At 39.8% G+C, this 19527-nt stretch overlaps 1 long non-coding RNA gene across 3 annotated transcripts in view; it reads left to right on the forward strand.

The window, feature by feature from the left end:
* The first annotated feature begins 576 nt into the window (after positions 1-576).
* Positions 577-19527, forward strand: part of LOC103349540 (uncharacterized) — a 71604-nt gene continuing 52653 nt past the window's right edge. For 2 of the 3 annotated variants that reach the window (XR_011382100.1, XR_007922559.2), the window contains exon 1: positions 577-715. This is a non-coding gene — a long non-coding RNA (uncharacterized lncRNA). Of the gene's footprint in view, positions 716-3134; positions 3214-19527 lie in introns of all 3 variants that reach the window. The other variant, XR_011382099.1, reaches the window with a different exon arrangement.

Below are 19527 nucleotides of genomic sequence, written 5' to 3' on the forward strand. Positions count from 1 at the left end.
GGATGAGTAATTAGTTCAAAAAACTGATGTGATAACAGTAAAAAAAAAAAAAAAAACTACCCAGTTGCTGATGGCATGTAGGTAGAAAATAACATGCACAAAAGTAAAGTAGTATTCAAGAAAGTTATACATGCACTAAGTATAGATTTCCTGTCTTCACAGTTTACTTTTTTCTTAAATTATTTAAACACTTTACTTTAAAAAAAATCTATTCTAGGAAAGGTTCTTATGTGAGACAGTCTGATGGCAAATGTTGAAAGAAAGAAAGAGAGAAAGGAAGGAAGGAGAGAAAGAGAGAGATAAAGAGAGAGAGAAAGGAAGAAATAAACGAACTAATGAATCAAAGTGAAAAGTCAAGACAGGACAGGGTAGGACATGACAGGCTAAGGAACGGAAAAGATGGGAAACGAAAGGAACTTGGTTGGAACCACAACCACTAGAGATGCCCCCCTCGCCAACGATGACAGATAGTATCAGAAATCTGGACGTCGTCACAGAAGGCTGAATGATGTGTCTACGAATAGGAGCTTCCCATGATGTAGTTCACTTTTGGGCAACCAATCACAGAGCACACAGCTCACCATGTGCTACCACTTCTGGTCAAAGAACTTCCCTGAGGTTCCCTGACCTGCTAGATCCCTGCAACAGCCGGGCCATCCGTGGAGCTGGCAGGGAGAACAGGACACTGCTGTCCAACATGAACCTGTTGTAGGAGGTGAGACCTTTGGCTAAATGGGAAAGATTTTTTTCTGTGGCTCTCCCGGGAGGGAACGTGTATTATAGTTGCTCTAGGGCACTTGGCAGACTGATAAAGCCCGTAAGATAAGGGCAGTGCTGGCTCACTGCTCCAGAGCCCAGAAATGGCTTTACCTGGCTGGGAAAGCTGTCTGACCTTGGCAAACTCCCCGTAGCTAAGAAGATCCTGCAGTTCCAAGAGTGCTTCTCGGACTGCAGTCTCCGCGCAGCCACACTCAGCTTCTTCTTTTTTTTTTTTTTTTTTTTTTTTTGACAGGCAGAGTGGACAGTGAGAGAGAGAGAGAGACAGAGAGAGACAGAGAGAAAGGTCTTCCTTTGCCGTTGGTTCACCCTCCAATGGCCGCCGCGGCCGGCGCACCGTGCTGATCCAAAGCCAGGAGCCAGGTGCTTCTCCTGGTCTCCCACGGGGTGCAGGGCCCAAGCACTTGGGCCATCCTCCACTGCACTCCCTGGCCACAGCAGAGAGCTGGCCTGGAAGAGGGGCAACCGGGACAGAATCCGGTGCCCCGACCGGGACTAGAACCCCGTGTGCCGGCACTCCAAGGCGGAGGATTAGCCTAGTGAGCCGCGGCGCCGGCTACACTCAGTTTCTAGCTGTCCTGCCTGCCCATTGCATCCTTACAGCATGTTCTGTAAATCGACTTCTGTTTAAAACAAACAAAAAAAAACCCCAGATATTTTAAAAAATAAACTAGGTTTTTAGATTTACCAAGTGCTTGGTTTGCTTCTGATGAATGTAAAACAGCTCACTATTGCACATATGATCACATCGAAGTGGGAGAGGATCAAATGATTGCTAGTTTGTTGCTGTACGCCTTCAGGCACTTCACCGTTAGCATTAAGGAAAACTACACTGATGTGCAAGACATTTTTCGACAACTGTTTTAGTTGGCTATGGAAACTTTTATCTCAAATGCTAGACATCTTGTAAGCATTTTACACCACCATGCCAAATTTGTATCTACTATTATTAAAGAAGACTTAAGAAGTATGTTAACATAATGTGTGCATTTTGTTTGAATGTTGATACAGGTATGGCAAAGATTTTTTGCAAAATTGCCAAAAGTTGGAGTAATGACTTGTTATAACGTATGATTAAAGGCTCATTGTAAACATTAGTTTTGATAATGCTTTTGTAGGAGAGAGGGAACGGAGGAGGGAGAGAAGAGAGGAAGGGAAACATCAGTGACAGAGTGAAAGGGAGTGATAAACGTGAGTTATAGTCTGCATACTGAAGAGTTTATAGATACACAGCTATGACATTTGGGTTTTGCTTTAGAACATCCCAGTGAAGGCAATAAAGTGTACAGGTGTGCTGAGTTGAAACCAGATGGCTTAAACTTGATAATCACTGCACCAGGTCATGAGAGCTCAGGGTCTGGGTGGAGTAGGCAAGTGTTAATACTGCCTCTCCTTTATCATCCAGGAATTGCTGCAAATACTGCTGACATGTTAACCTTTAAAACCCTCACAGCGGGCCGGCGCCGCGGCTCACTAGGCTAATCCTCCACCTAGTGGCGCCGGCACACCGGGTTCTAGTTCTGGTCAGGGCGCCGGATTCTGTCCCGGTTGCCCCTCTTCCAGGCCAGCTCTCTGCTGTGGCCAGGGAGTGCAGTGGAGGATGGCCCAAGTCCTTGGGCCCTGCACCCCATGGGAGACCAGGAAAAGCACCTGGCTCCTGGCTTTGGATCAGCACGGTGCGCTGGCCGCAGCGACCATTGGAGGGTGAACCAACGGCAAAAGGAAGACCTTTCTCTCTGTCTCTCTCTCTCTCTTGCTGTCCACTCTGCCTGTCAAAAACAAACAAACAAACAAACAACAAAAAAAAAAAAAACAAAAAAAAAACCCCACAGGTATTCTAAGGTAGATGCTAAAATTTTCTCATTTTTATACATTCAAAACTGACACCCTAACAAATTACATATTTACTCAAATACACCTCTGTGTATTTTAACAATTTATTCCTCAGTCTTCAGTATCCAACAGGAATTTGATTATCCTAATATCGTCACATATCCAAAGAGATGTTCAAAGATCTTGTTTTTTATATCTAAAAAGAATATTCATTGTGCATTGTTATTGAATGTTGGTTTGAACATACATGAATAAAAAGGTCATTCCTGTTGTAGTAGGGAAATATTAATTTGGATTTAATATTAACTAACATTGTTTCAATATGACATTTACTGAGTATGATATTGGTATTTGCTTTAAGTAGGGGAAACACACACACATACACAATTTTAACCAGTTAAAACTAACTTGCAGACATTATAATATTTTATCCACATAAAAACAAAGATCTTACCCTCTAAGCTAGTAGAACCATGGAAATATGGGTTGTACAAATTTCTTTTTTTCTGCCTCTTTTTCTCTAGGAAACCTGTCTTGAAAGAATGTGTTTTAATATGAGTATTCCTGACACCTAAGAGATAAAAGAGGAAATCTTTGAGAGAAGTATAAATTATTATTATTTTTTAAAGAATAATTTATGTATTTGAAAGGCAGAGTTGCAGAAAGAGAGGGAGAGACACAGACTGAGAGAGAGAGATCTTCCATCTGCTGATTGACTGCCCAAATGGCCCAATCAGCTGGAGCTGGGCCAGGCCAAAGGCAGGATGTAGGAGCTTCATGTAAGACTCCCATGTGGGCAGCAGAGGCCCAAGGACTTGGGCTATCCTCACACTACTTTCCCAGTCAAAGTGGAGCAGGTGGGGCACAAACCAGCGCCTGTATGGGATGCCAGTGCTGCAGGCAGCAGTTTAACCTACTGTGCCAGTGCACTGCCCTCGAGAAGTCCAAATTATTAACCAAAAAGATGACTGCAAAAACCAGAATAAACCCAGAAATCAGATTCTAGAGGCTCCTGCAGTTCTGTGATTGCATCTCTCATAAAACTGTGCCATAAAAGTTGTGCATCTCTATATATTTTCATGAGAAACTAAAACAATAAACATGTAATATTTGTCTTTTGAGTTTATTTAACAATTATAGGAAAAAACTGCTTAACTAATTCATGTATTTAACAGTTTAACATAATTGTGACAATTTTATAGAGGAGGGATTTTTGTTGGATAATATTGATATCAGAGTGCTCTGAAAGTTATTTATTTTTTTCTGGCTGTAACTCTTACGCTTTGTAAGGAAGATTTATTGTTTTACCACTAAATTTATTTCATTGTGTAGTGAGTTAGCACAGCTGCAGAATAGCACATTCCCAGATCCTTGCTTATAATTTCCAGGCAGAACTGTTTGTGGCGCTTGTTCCTCACTTTGGTTAAAAGCTACTTATTATATTATCCTGCATCCCACTACCCCCATACCACGTGTATGTGACAATCAGAGAATATGCAGTCTCAAGTATGACAAAAATATTTCCTTGATATTTACATGTGAATAATTTGATATCAAGAACTTGTTTCAAGGTAGATTAACTCCTGTGCATACTGACAGACAGTGCATTCACTGGTATTTGGAGTTCTGCATATCTGTTGAAAAAGAAAATCCACTCTCTGCTGTGGCCCGGGAAGGCAGTGGAGGATGGCACAAGTGCTTGGGCCCTGCACCCCATGGGAGACCAGGATAAGTACCTGGCTCCTGGCTTTGGATCAGCGCGGTGCGCCGGCCGCAGCGCTCCGGCCGCGGCGGCCATTGGAGGGAGAACCAACAGTAAAGGAAGACCTTTCTCTCTGTCTCTCTCTCTCACTGTCCACTCTGCCTGTCAAAAAAAAAAAAAAAAAAAAAAAGAAAATCCATTTCTATATACTCCTCTACTTCCAGTCATTCTAACACTAAGGCCATTTCCATTTCTTTTATTTTTCAACTTTTTAATTTTTTTATTTATTTTTTATTTTTTGGAGTTAGTGAGAGAGAGAGACAGAGAGAAAAGTCTTCCTTTTCTGTTGGTTCACCCTCCAATGGCTGCCACGGCGGGCGCGCTGCACTGATCCGAAGCCAGGAACCAGGTGCCTCCTCTTGGTCTCCCACACAGGTGCAGGGCCCAAGCACTTGGGCCATCCTCCACCGCCCTCCTGGGCCACAGCAGAGAGCTGGAGTGGAAGAGGAGCAACCAAGACAGAGTCCAGCGCCCCAACTGGGACCAGAACCAGGGGTGCCGGCGCCACAGGCGGAGGATTAGCCAAGTGAAACACGGGGCCGGCCCATTTCCAACCAGGACAGAGTCCGGCGCCCCAGCCGGGACCAGAACCCAGGTTACCGGCGCTGCAGGCAGAGGATTAGCCTATTGAGTCGCGGTGCTAACCCCATTTCCATTTCTATATACTCCTCTACTTCCAGTCATTCTAACACTAAGTCCATTTAAAATTGAAAACTTTAACGATTTGATCAGTTGCTAGAAGGTAGAACTAAAATAAAATAATGCTTGGAGCCAGCATCGTGGCATAGGTTGTAGAGTGGCTGCCTGCAGTGCCAGCATCCCATATGGGCGTGGGTTTATGTCCTACCTGCTCCACTTCTGATCAAGCTTCCTGCTAAAGGCCTGGGATAAGTATGGGAAGATGGCCCAAGTGTTTGAACGTCTGTCACCCATGGCAGGGAACTGGATGGAGCTCCTGGCTCCTGACTTTGGCCCAGTCCAGCCCAGGCCTTTGTGGCCATCTGGAGAAGGAATGAGTGGATGGAGGATCTCGCCCTGCCTCATTATATCTCTTTCAAATAAATAAACAAAAACTTTTAAAAATGCTTAAAATAAGCATTATCAAGTAAGTATTTTTTAATTAATTTTAATATTGAGTCTGCTTGTACAGTTTTTTTTTTTTTAAGATTTATTTATTTGAAAGACAGAGTTACAGAGAGAGGCAGAGAAAGAGAGAGGTCTTCCATCCACTGGTTCACTCCCCAGATGGCTAATACAGCCAGAGCTGTGCCAATCCAAAGCCAGGAGCCAGGAGCTTCCTCTGGGTCTCCCACGTGGGTGCAGGGGCCCAAAGACTTGGGCCATCTTCTACTGATTTCCCAGGCCATAGCAGAGAGCTGGATCAGAAGAGGAGCAGCCAGGACTAGAACCGGCACCCATATGGGATGCTGGTGCTTCAGGCCAGAACTTTAACCCGCTGCGCCACAGCGCTGGCCCCTGCTTGTATAGTTTTGATATTAATATTTCCTGAAAATATAGGCAATTCATTCTACCTAGTTTATTGAAAAATACCACATAAACTACTTAATATAAAGACAGTAGAGGGTATCTCTTCTAACTGATAATGGAAATGGAATATGAGGTACTCGTCTGGAAATGAATACATAAACAATGTCTGCAGAAACAGTTATGAACTAATAGATGCATTACCAACCTGCTGACTTCTTGTTATATTAAAAGTTAATTAATCAAGTCTCCAATTTTCTCTCTGAAACCAACTACACACAAAATTCAAACATATCACAACAGAGACAATAGCATGAATGAACAAGGTTGAGACACACACATATACATGTTTCATGTCTGCCAAAAATTTCATGTGAGTTTCTGAAACAGGCTGTTGCGTCATCAATTTCATTACACCATGTCAGCACAAACTGTTTGAACCATTAAAGAATTTCACCAAATTTTTGATGAAAAATATCCACTCATTTACATTAATTACAGAATATAACATTTTATCTACTGAATGTACAAGCGAGCATTCAACAGGTCACTGGGAAATTAGTAAGTTGAAAGCAGCTAACATAACAGTCTGTCTGGGTTTACAAATCCAAAAAGCCCAGTTTTTCTCCCTCAAGATGCTCAAATCAAGGAGAATAAATTAGTAATGTTCAATGATTAATCTGAATGTCCTGATGAGGGAAGAGACTTTTATTCAGTGCTCAAATAAATAAATATGATGAGACTTTCCACAAAAGCAGGATTGAGAGATTGATTTCAATGTAGATAATATGTCTCTATATGGTTTTGTATTCTTGTCCTTTAAACACTGTTACCGATTGAGTTTAATTTTTATATCACGAGATCCTGTAAGCTAACGTGGTAACATTTTTGCTATCTTTATCGCTGAAAAATTGGCAAAAATAACCAACTTCTCAGGAGCTACTGTCCTCAGTTATTCTTATGCTATAAATTTAATATACCTAGAAAGAAGAACTAAAAGTTATTTCTCACCATTTCATGATCACTTTTTTCCCCTAATAAACTATGTCAAAATTTCATGTCTTTTACATTATGTTTAAAGAATGTTGTTATCTAAACAAGTTATACAAAAATAATCCTGCTATGTAATTGTGAGGAAATACATTTTCATTGGACATGAGTGTATTGGCCACATTTTTTAATGTATGATGGCATGCTTGGGGGGAATTACTGTGGCTCGCAGTTCTGGAGGTTCACAGCACAAGATCATGAAGTCCCCACTGGCTCATCTTCTGGTGTTGGCTTTGTTTCTGGAAGTCCTCAGGAGGCTCACAGCAAGAGCCATGCATGCAAGTCTGTGTCTGTCTATGTCCCCTATAAAGCTACTGGCATTCAGTCATGGAGATGCCACCACAATGCTTTAGTCCAATGTAATCAATTTCCAAAGAACTCATTTCCGAATGTCATAATTGCATTAACTTCTCATTTGCCATCAACCTAAGACTGATGCTTAGACTCCTTAATGAATGTTTGAGGAAAATCAGATCCAAACATAGAAATGAATATTTGAAGCTGAAACTTTTTTAAATGAATATATTTTATGTTCTAATATAATGCACATTTCTGAGAATGTTTATAGCAAACACATTCCTCAAAAGTGCAGTTCCTCACAGTGGTAACACTTGCTCTTACCTGGTATCTGACCATTCTCACATGATGCTTCATGCTGCTACTCATCATAAAACAAACTCTGTTCATTTTGTATTATCAAGGAAGCATACTTCTGATTATGATGTTTTTTTTTTTATTATACCAGTGAGTATAGAAATAAGATAGAGAGGCAGTAGGTGGGAAACTTAAAGGTGTCTTTTGACGATTATAGCTATATAAAAAAGAAGCAAATGTTATTAGTGTCATGTAAGTCCTGTCTCCTAGAAGAAGATATTCAAGATCTATAACACTGATTCTCTTTCCAGTCAGCAAGTTTCATGTGTACAATGAAAGCATACTTTTAAAGTTTATGTAAAATGGAATTAAAAGATATAAGTGTTACATTGAAACTGCACAGATTTAATCACATTACATATATATATATACACATATATGTAATTATGCTGGGGATATATATTTGATTACTATTATACTTATTTATTTCATCATTTACAGTTTTGTTTTATAAGTAGCAGGCTCTAGCACTGGCTAATTTATTACTCTCCCTCCCAAAATATTATTCAGATAGAGCCAGTTCATGGATTCACAGGCAAAGCTGGAGGACTAAGATTTGAAGATACTGTGCAGCTGCAGGCATCCAGACAGCCAATGCTACTGCACTGATTCATCAGGGACAAAAATCACTTTCAGTGTTTCTGTTAATTCCCTCAGGATTCCACTGCACGTCAGAGAGAATGCAGGCATCCCAGATTATACGAATACTGATACCTGGGCAGAAAAGAACTGAGACCTTGGTCAAACATATCCCCATGCAATTATTAATGATTTGTTTCCTCAACAAAGATGTATTACTGTTACCAGAAAAAGAGTTGGGGTGGGGAGGCAGGATTACAGGTGATGCCTGTTAGACATGCAAAATGGCAGGTGTGCCCTATGCCCTAGTAGTGGCAGATGGAAGAACACTTTGACATATAATAGAGGTTAGTATGGAATACTAAAGTTGTCGGTCAAATTAAAGTACACTGACCTATTTTAAGCTGGATGTTAAATAAGAACAATTGAATTATTTGTTAAAGTATTGGACTACTGCTAGGCAAAAGATGTTACATTTATTGTCTTATGAAAATGAACACGATGACATACTTGGAAAATCCCTGAAGTATGCTCAGAGGGCCAAATGATTCTTGTAATGAATCCTGGTGTAAGTTCAAATATAGGACTTAGGTTAAAACATAAAATCAATACTGAGATATTTTTACTTAAATGCCCCTGGAAAAATATTGCAACACCTCTACTGTAACTTCTATGAAATATAAGAGTTGAAATCATCCAGAAATATATGTTTGTTTAACTCTAAGCTGTTATTACTCATATGAAATATAAAAAGATACAGATAATGATAGTTGCTGACTTCTTAGTAAGTTATGCTATTTTTTGGAAATGTTAGAGAAGTAGACTTTATTTCCAGAGACTGATATTCCTCTAAGGATTCTATCAGGAAACAAATCAATCTCTCAATAAAATGCTAAGTTTTGCTGGTGGTGAAGAAAAGAAGTGAGTAAAAGGACATTGTGAAATACGTCAAAAATAAGAAAGCACACAAGGGAAGTCCTCATCTTGCATCATACACATCAGAATGAAATGAGCAGAGAAGAGCAACAGAAAGTCAAAAGGAGAGAGAGAAAAAGAAGATAGGAAAGTTAAGCAAGCAGGGAGAAAAGCCTCAATGTGGAAGGTAGGAAACAGGCAGAGAATTAAAGAAAATGATCAAAAAGAGTTAGTGCATAGCAAGGAAGCCAAGAGCCGGTCAGGCCCTGATGCTAACAGCTTGACAAGGAGATACTTGCAAAGGGAGTCCAGCAGCCATTGCAAAGCATGAAAAAACAAGATAAGAGAGCCACCAACCAGCAGGGGAGATCAGTGCTGATGTACTGGGACATATCAGAAAAGCACAACAAAGAAAGTCAAAGTGAAACAAAGGTTTAGCTAACTGTGGTTACAGAACTGTTGCCAAAAACCTGGGGGAAATGGGGCTAGCCATCTCAATTTAAAAAAAAAAAATTTTTTTATGTAACTAACCTAGAAACATCATGATACAACTTTCTAAAAATATTATCCTCATGTCTAATTTAAATATATACTCATGCTCAATTATCCTAATTTTCAAAAAATCTATTCTTGACAAAATTATAGAGAATTTAAATATTCAAACTGACAAAATGTACAGAAAATCTAAATATTCAAACTCCAAAACACTCTGTGTATTTTAATCTGGATTCCTGGTACCAGCTAACAATGTGACATCTAAGATCAAATCCAAAGGAATATTTAATTGCATTGTCACTGCTATTTTATAAAACTTGCGGAAGACAACAACAAAGTGCTTTTATAAATGATAGGAAGTGTGGATCAAAAAGACAGAATTGAGGGCAGAAACAGAAAATCATTAAATGTGGTATGTCAAATAAATTCCCGGTTTGGCAAGACGTGCTCCATTGTCAACAAAAGCTCAAAACTGAGAAACTTACACGGAGTGATGAAAACATATTGCTGAAAAAATATACTTATTGTTCAAGGAGGGTTTATTTTTTGTTGTTGTTGTTCTTTGAAAAAGAGCTCTCTTGTATAATATATAACTGTTTTCCAAATTGTTACTTTTTGATATTGGCATAAGTTTAGATATTTAAAACACCTTTTTGTATGAAATTAAAAGCAAATCATGGCCAGCGCCACGGCTCACTAGGTTAATCCTCCGCCTTGCGGTGCCGGCACACCGGGTTCTAGTCCCGGTCGGGGCGCCAGATTCTGTCCCGGTTGCCCCTCTTCCAGGCCAGCTCTCTGCTGTGGCCCGGGAGTGCAGTGGAGGATGGCCCAAGTGCTTGGGCCCTGCACCCCATGGGAGACCAAGATAAGTACCTGGCTCCTGCCATCGGATCAGCACTGCGCCAGCTGCGGCGGCCATTGGAAGGTGAACCAACGGCAAAAGGAAGACCTTTCTCTCTGTCTTTCTCTCTCTCTCACTGCCCACTCTGCCTGTCAAAAAAAAAAAAAAAAGTACAGCTTTAGGAATATAGTGATTCTTCCCAAGCCCTCCCACCCCACCTCCTGACAACTAACTGAGCACCAAAAAGGAAACCTGTTAAAGTGAAATGAACACTATGAGAAACGGTGACTTGATCAGCCCTCACCCTGACTGTTGATGAGCAACTTATTATGTTATCCCTCTTAGTAATTTTTTTGTTTGTTCTACTTAATACTTTTGGTTGAATACTGTAATCAATACACAATTCTTCTTAAGTGCTGAAACTTAACTGAAAAGTGATCACTGTTAAATATAAGAGTGGGAATAAGAGAGGGAAGAGATGTGCAATTCGGGACATGCTCAAGCTGACTTACCTCAAACGGTAGAGTTAGAAACATACCAGGGGATTCCAACTCAATCCCATCAAGGTGGCATGTACCAATGCCATCTCACTAGTCCCAGTGATCAATTTCTGTTCACAATTGATCATAATAATCGGACTAAGAACCAAAGGGATCACATAAACAAGAGTAGTGTCTGCAAATACTAGCTGATAGAATCAAAAAGGGAGAGAATGATCCAACATGGGAAATGAGATACACAGCAGACCCATAGAATGGCAGATGTCCTAAACAGCACTCTGGCCTCAGAATCAGCCCTTAAGGAATACGGATCCGGCTGAAAAACCCATGAGAGTATTTCAGGCATGTAAAGCCAAGACACTCTGGGGGTAAAAAAAAACCTAAATGAAAGATCTCCGCGAGTGAGAAACCAGTGGAAAGAATGGGTCATCAAAGAAGGAGGTACCTTTCTCTGAAGGGAGGAGAGAACTTCCACTTTGACCATGGCCTTGTCTAAATATGATCAGAGTCAGTGAACTCAGGGGGCTTCCATAGCCTTGGCAGCTCATGACAAGAGCCTAGGGTGATTACTGATGCCATAAACATGAGTGTCAATTTGTGAAGTCAACAACAGGAGTCACTGTGCACTTACTCCTCATGTAGGATCTTTGTCCTTAGTGTGCTGTAAATTGAGATTTAATGCTATAACTAGTACTCAAACAGTATTTTTCACTTTATGTTTCTGTGTGGGAGCAAACTGTTGAAATCTTTACTTAATGTATGCTAAACTGATCTTCTGTATAAAAAGAGAAACGAAAATGAATCTTGATGTGAATGGAAAGGGAGAGGGAGTGGGAAAGGGGAGGGTTGCGGGTGGGAGTGACGTTATGGGGGGGTGTCGCTCCCCCTCTTCATGGAGGAACGACACAGGACCCTGCCTAGGCTTCATATCTGAGTCACGGCACCATTATGTCGCTCCCCCTCTTCGTGGAGGAACGACACAGGACCTTGCGTTGTTCTTTCGTCTGCTCAGCCCTCCCCGGGTTTGCTGCAGGTTCTTCCCGGGTTGACTACCGTCCCTTCCACCTCCGTGGAAGGGCGGTTCCCCCTGGCCACTTTCCCCACTTCCGCGGGGGAGCGGCACACTGCTGGCCGGCTCTCTCGGGGGCTGCTCAGATGTTCCTCAGGTGTTCCCCTTAGATGTTCCTGGTGCATGTTGTCTCTCTCCTCCTTTATAGTCCTCTTCCACCAATCCCAACTCTGCTACCCACACGCCGAGTACGCTGCTCTCCTCCAATCAGGAGCAGGTCCTGCTATTTATTGGTTGAACTGGAGGCAGCTGTGTAGAAGCTGTTTCCTCCTCTCCCAGTGCCATATTGTGGGAGAGCAGATGCATAGAATAAGTCTTAATTCCAGTAACTTAGTTGCTCCCCACAGGGGGGAAGCCATTGTAATCCATAAGCTGTACTTTGGAAATTTATATTCATTAAATAAAAGTTTTAAAAAAAAGAATGTTAATTAATGGACAATGAAACTGTGTTTAAAAACGTGAGTTAATTAATATTTTGTGAACAAAGAAAATTTTCTCCAAAAATTAAAAAGAATGTGTGATTTGTTCAGTCTTCTAATTTTCCAAAAAACAAGTTCCTTACTGTCCAGAAAATTGGAAATTCATAATTCTTCTATACAAAAACAGGTGTCCAAAATAAATAAAAACAGTATGTCCTCCAAGTTGACCACATAAGGATATAAAATCTATAAGTGATATAGGAAAAAGAGATGTAAAGAGAGTTTATAGTGTGTTTTGGGCATTCATATTTTGATTAATAAAGATATGCATGGTATATTAATATTCCAGCTTTTCCTGCTGCTATTTCAGAATATGAAGAAATAAGAAGTGAAAGCAGAGCCAGTTCTCATCCTGAGATAACAAAGTTGCCCTCGCTAAGGGTCAGTAAAAACAATTTTGTAGTGGAAATTGTCTAAATCAATTTGCTCTACGGCAATAAATCTCTGTGGTAGACAGTGAATTAAAGATTTGTTATTATGCCCAGCTGTTAAAATTCCTACTTTTAAATAAGAATAAAATAAAGATAAAAAGTATAGCAAAATGCTAAGGAAAATACTGTAGTATATTGAGATTCCCATGTTAAAACTCGGAAAGAACGTATCAGGGCAAAATATTTGCAGGATATAGAATAAACTTTAAAGAAATCTTTTGCCATTTTCCTTGAAGAAAATATGTACATGAATGTAAGAGTCTCTGTTTTTTTGTCCTATATATCTCTTCCCAGAGTCTTGTAAGCAAAAAACAAAATAGCTAGAAACTATATGTATCTATTTCCACAGACATTCCATAAAAGAGTAACTGAAGGCTCCACATACAAACTGAAGGTTAGGTTGCAGTGTTTAGGTCAATTTTTTTCCTTTATTTCAATTTTTTTAAACTTTTATTTAATGAATATAAATTTCCAAAGTACAGCTTATGGATTACAAAGGCTTCCCCCCCCCCCCATAATATCCTCCCACCCACAACCCTCCCCTTTCCCACTCCCTCTCCCCTTCCATTCACATCAAGATTCATTTTCATTTCTCTTTATATACAGAAGATCAGTTTAGCATACATTAAGTAAAGATTTCAACAGTTTGCTCCCACACAGAAACATAAAGTGAAAAATACTGTTTGAGTACTAGTTATAGCATTAAATCTCAATGTACAGCACACTAAGGACAGAGATCCTACATGAGGAGTAAGTGCACAGTGACTCCTGTTGTTGACTTCACAAATTGACACTCATGTTTATGGCATCAGTAATCACCCTAGGCTCTTGTCATCAGCTGCCAAGGCTATGGAAGAACCCCTGAGTTCACTGACTCTGATCATATTTAGACAAGGCCATGGTCAAAGTGGAAGTTCTCTCCTCCCTTCAGAGAAAGGTACCTCCTTCTTTGATGACCCATTCTTTCCACTGGGATCTCACTCGCGGAGATCTTTCATTTAGGTTTTTTTTTTCCCCCAGAGTGTCTTGGCTTTCCATGCCTGAAATACTCTCATGGGCATTTCAGCCGGATCCGTATTCCTTAAGGGCTGATTCTGAGGCCAGAGTGCTGTTTAGGACATCTGCCATTCTATGGGTCTGCTGTGTATCTCATTTCCCATGTTGGATCATTCTCTCCCTTTATTTCAATTTGTAATATTTATTTTCTCTTTATTTCTGCTCAATTTCCGTGTCATGCAAACTTATAAATAATAGAATATATTTATTTACTGAGTCTACTAAAATAGACTAAAATGTAAGTAAAATATCAAGAAATTCATCAAGTATTCTGTTCCTTGCATTTTGGACAAGGCTTCTTTTGAATTTTAAATATTTCATTTTTTTAAATTTCAGAAATACTCATTTCACTGAATAACACATAAAGTGTATACCCCAAAAAAGCCTTGCAGTTTTGGGGAAAGGTGGTTATCCTTGCTGACATGATAGATCAAAACATAGTATTTGAGTCACTGAAAATGCCCTCAGTTACTTGAGCTTTCCTTGGTTTATAAACTACAGTATTTTCAAAGAAAAATCTCCAGTGCAATCAGGCACATTTCTCTAACACATTCTATGAAGAATGAAGACCAGTAAGGCCAGTCATTGAAGAGCTTGGGGATGACTGTTTCCTGGTAGAAAATGCAAGGCTCAGGTCTGTGTTGAAGGCCAGGCTCTGGTGGTGGTTGTCACCATCAGGCAGCATTAAAATTGACATTTCTGTTAATTTTTTTGTAGGAATTTGTAGGCAGAAGTGTCTGGGAAAAGTTTAGTGCTGCACATTATATAGTCACATTTTATCTTCAGGATTAATAAACAGCCCATCTTTCACAGCTATTCTAAAATTCTTCAGTTTCTATTAATTACTATTAATATTTACATTATTGTCTAGGCCAATGCGAATTTGCATCATTATCTTGCTGGCTTGAATTTCTTGTACCATACTGAACAATTTCCTCCCTGCAGATTTTGCATAACCTAAGTGAAATATTTTATTTTATTTTATTTTATTTTAAGGACATGTAACAAGGACCAGTGATTCATATAAGTATGTAAATTATACATTATGCATTCAATTTAAAGAAGACACTGTTGTCAATCTATCTGTGATGTCCTCATGTGGCAATTAGCTCTTGAGTTTCCTTCCTGTCCTGTATCCCTGGACCGTTCCTGGGATATGGGGGTAGAATTTGACGGGACTCCTCGAGGTGGCAAGGAAACACAAACAGATTTCCAAGCTTCCCCTTCATTCCCTCATCCACGACACAAAGAAACTGTAGCACAGTTATTTCCATTGTTCTAAAGTGTTCTGGAGGAACCCTGAGCTGGTCTGTAACACCTGGTTTCGGGGCTCAGTTTCCTCCAACATGAATGCCATCTCACAATGCTATGCACAGGCAATGTCTCCTATTCATTGTTTTTACAGCACAGATGCTTTTCACGTCAGCATTTCAGAAACTTGGATGCCCAGTGTTACTGACAAAGGCCTACAACTGCTGTTGGATTGGTCGGAAACAGAGTCCATTTACCTAAAGAGATTTTTCTTTTCCTTCTGTGAGTTAAAAGATACTGACAAACTGAAACCACTGAAAATCGAAATCAGTGCTTACGGCGTGGGTATTCTGCCAACATCTTACAACTTTCACCCCATATCAGACCGCAGGGGTCCAGCTCCGGCTCCAGCATCGTATTCCAGCTTTTTGCTCATATACATTCTCAGTAGCCTCAGGTGATGGCTCAAGTAGCTGGTTCCTGACACCCACATGGGAGCCCTGGATTAAACTGTTGGCTTTGGCCTTGGACCAGCCCGATCTATTCTAGACAGTTGGAGAGTGAACCAGCCAATGGGAAAGATGGGGCTCCCTTTGTCTGAGAAATACATCCATACATAAATATCTCACCTTAAGGATTTTTCAAACATATTGTTAGTGTTAACTGTGAAAAATCTGGCTTAGTTTCACCTCCAAAATCTATTACACATTTGCAATATGATGTAAGAATAATTTATGTCCCTTTATTTATGATGCATTTATATCTCACCTTTGTTCAGAGGATGTCCCAGGTTTATATGCCCAATTGGGGCATGTTCTTAATTAATGTTTCATACAACAGAAGTGCAATTTTTAATTAATAGAATCTTCATTAATCTTCATGATTAAGTATGAGAACAAAAGATAGGCATCTCACCTTCACAGACTGATTTTGTAAACATGCCCTATCTGTGAGAACACAGTATACTCATTTCACAACAAGGACTGGGAAATACTGAGAACCAGATACTGGGCATGTCTACCATACGGACTAAAACTAAATCACTGATTTCAAATGAGCAAAGGTTAAGTGGAATGTAAAAGTCCACAGTTACGACAGCAGTTGGATATTCAAAGAAAGCTTAGAAGACAAAATGAGGAACTTCATTTGATGAGCCACGGAGAAGCAATTTCTAGGACTTAATATACAAATCATCTTTGGCTGGAAATTTTTCATTTATAGTTCATAATTTATGAGAACACATAAAGTCCAATTGAGTGCTGGAGTGAGAATAACTAAAGATAGAAACAAAATGACCCAGTGCCAATCAGAACTCAGGTCTCATTTGTAGAGCAGCCGCATTTTTTCGGTCTGTTGCCTCAGCTGGGAGCTTGCTGCAGTTACTAGAGGCAGACACAGCACGTGTTTCCTGTAACGGGTGGCTGCCCTGCCCCATTCCCATGCCACATCTCAAGAATACCCCACACATTTGCCGTTCAAGGTGCAGAAGTTTCTGTGTTATCCTGCCTGGTGTCCACCACTTTTCCACAGTATACCCTTCTGATTATTCTTTGTGAAACAATCATTGTCCTCACCTCTTACAGTCTGAAACTTAACTGTTTTGCTTGTTCGCCTGGTCTCTCTCTGGGCACTCTTTCCCAGTGTCCTGGGCCGCTAACTACCCTCCAAATCCTTTATTAATAACCCCAGTTCTTTGTTGACACACTCTGTCTGTAATGCTCTCATCAAATCTCATGATTTCAAATAACAAAAATCCATTTAATGCCAACTAAATCCATATCTCCAAGGGATACTATCTAGAAATCCCCATGCACACACATTTATTCATTTCAATGCAATTCCATTTTGGTATCAGATATTGCCTCCATTTTAATTTCAGAAATCACTTATTCATCAAATTTTAATGTGAACATAATTTTTTCAAAGAAGAATGTTTCCTACCACACTACACTGTGAAGTCCTCATACTCTCTCTATTCCATCTCACTGCATTTGATTGTAAGTTTCATTGAGCATGTGTAGATATGACCATTTTGTTTGCTTTTTGAATCCAGAACAGCATATACAGCAGTCATTGGCATGTTCTAACCAACATATAATTGCTAGGTAAATTAATAATTTTCCTTGTCCGCATTCCACTGCATAATTCAGTCCAAAAAATATGAAGGCCATCATTTACAGTTTTGTAATGTATACTGTATTGCAGGGTATTTGTACTGTAATGTATACTGTATTGCAGTTATTTGAAAAAGATCTCACGGGACAAATCTGGCCTAGAAATAATTTGTCTATATTCCACAAATCTATAAAAAAGCACTTTTCATTTATAAATAATGTAATAAAATGAAAGGAGAATATGTGACAAACATAACATGGTACCTACCAAACCCAAAATATTCACCATCTGGCCTTCCCGGAAAAGTTGTGTTGAGTTTAGGTCTACATGCATGTGCCCCTGCTGTGCGATACACCATCTGTGCAGCTGTACATGGATGTTTGGGTAGAAATAATTTGCTTGGGCCCTTGGAACTTCCAGAAAACCACTTTGTGAATCATTCAAAGGACTGAATCTCACAATGCTACTGCTTCTACTTGACATGGATATATCAAACATATGGATAAATATATCCATATCAAACATATATCCATATCATAAGGATAAATATATCCATATCAAACATATATCCATATCATAAGGATAAATATATCCATATCAAACATATATCAAACATGGATAAATCAAATATATGAACAAATAAATTCTTCTACAGAAACAGAAGTAACATACTGGCTTTATCTGGGTGGTAATCATCAATATTTAACTTTATTATTCTTATTAAATTGCTATGGGCTGTGGGTACATCTGTTGTTCTTCAGAGCTAGATAGAAGACTTTCTTGTTTCCTATTCAATGAAAATATGGTATGATGCTGTTATCTTACTGTTGTTTGAGTACTGGCCAGGATTATTCCAGAAAAACAAGAGAAAAACAGAATCACAAAAATAAGATTCATATTTTCTTACAAACCCTGCTATTGTACAGTTGTAGTATTTTCTTTAGGTCAGTGAGGTTAGAAATAACAGGCATGTAGAATTCTTAAAATGCAAATACCAACTTCAAAACACTTTACAGTGAAGTGTTCCCATGATATATAAGCCAACTGTAACCTAAGTATATCAAAAGCATATTCCATTTCTACACAGAAAAATAATGTGAACTCTCTAGAAGCCACATAACACAAATTTCATTTCTCAGAAGAAACTAGGATAATGAGAAAACCACTAGCAAAGAAATAACACAAAATATTCAGTAAATCTCCTGTTTCAGTAATATGAAAAGAAATATACCAGGAGCTCCATTTATCCCCTTTTAAATGAGAATCTAAAAACAGCAAAACAGAAAGATTAAAAACAACATAAATCCAAATTCTTGTCCTGAATCTGGGTAGACATATAAGTTCTATGTGTGCTTTTAGGTTGATGTGGTTAGATGTATATAAAAATATTTTTAAATATGCTTGCTTCACTGAGCAAACTACATATGCACAATTCAAATAAGAAGTAAACCAAGGAACTGTGCTGTGGCATAGTGAGTTAAGCCATGACCTACAATGCTGGCATCCCATATGGGCGCCAGTTAATTCCACTTCTGATTCAGATCTAATCTCCAACCTAGATCCCAACTAAAGTAGCTGCAAGAGCAGCGGAGGATGACCCAAGTCTTTCAGCTCCTGCACCCACATGGGAGACCCAGAAGCAGCCCCTGGCTCTTGGTTATGGCCTGGCCACAGCACTGGCAGCTGAGGCCATTTGGGAGGTGAATTAGCTAACAGGAGATCTCTGTCTCTCCCTTTATCTCTGTTACTCTGCTTTTCAAATCAAATAAATAAATAAATTTATAAAAAGGAAAAAAAAGTAAACCCATTAGAATTAATATACTTTTGTTATAATCTTGGAGTAACTGAATTAAGTAAATGAATACTTAATCTCTCGTTAGGAATTGTATAATTTTACAGCTTAGTATTAATATTGCATATTGAGGGGCCGGTGCCGCGGCTCAATAGGCTAATTCTCCGCCTGTGGCGCCGGCACACCGGGTTGTAGTCCTGGTGGGGGCTCCGGATTCTGTCCCGGTTGCCCCTCTTCCAGGCCAGCTCTCTGCTGTGGCCCGGGAGTGCAGTGGAGGATGGCCCAAGTCCTTGGGCCCTGCACTCACATGGGAGACCAGGAGGAAGCACCTGGCTCCTGGCTTCGGATCAGCAAGGTGAGCCAGCCGCAGCACACTAGCTGCAGCGGCCATTGGAGGGTGAATCAATGGCAAAGGAAGACCTTTCTCTCTGTCTCTCTCTCTC

Source organism: Oryctolagus cuniculus, chromosome 14 (assembly GCF_964237555.1).
Source record: "Oryctolagus cuniculus chromosome 14, mOryCun1.1, whole genome shotgun sequence".
Taxonomy (NCBI): domain Eukaryota; kingdom Metazoa; phylum Chordata; class Mammalia; order Lagomorpha; family Leporidae; genus Oryctolagus; species Oryctolagus cuniculus.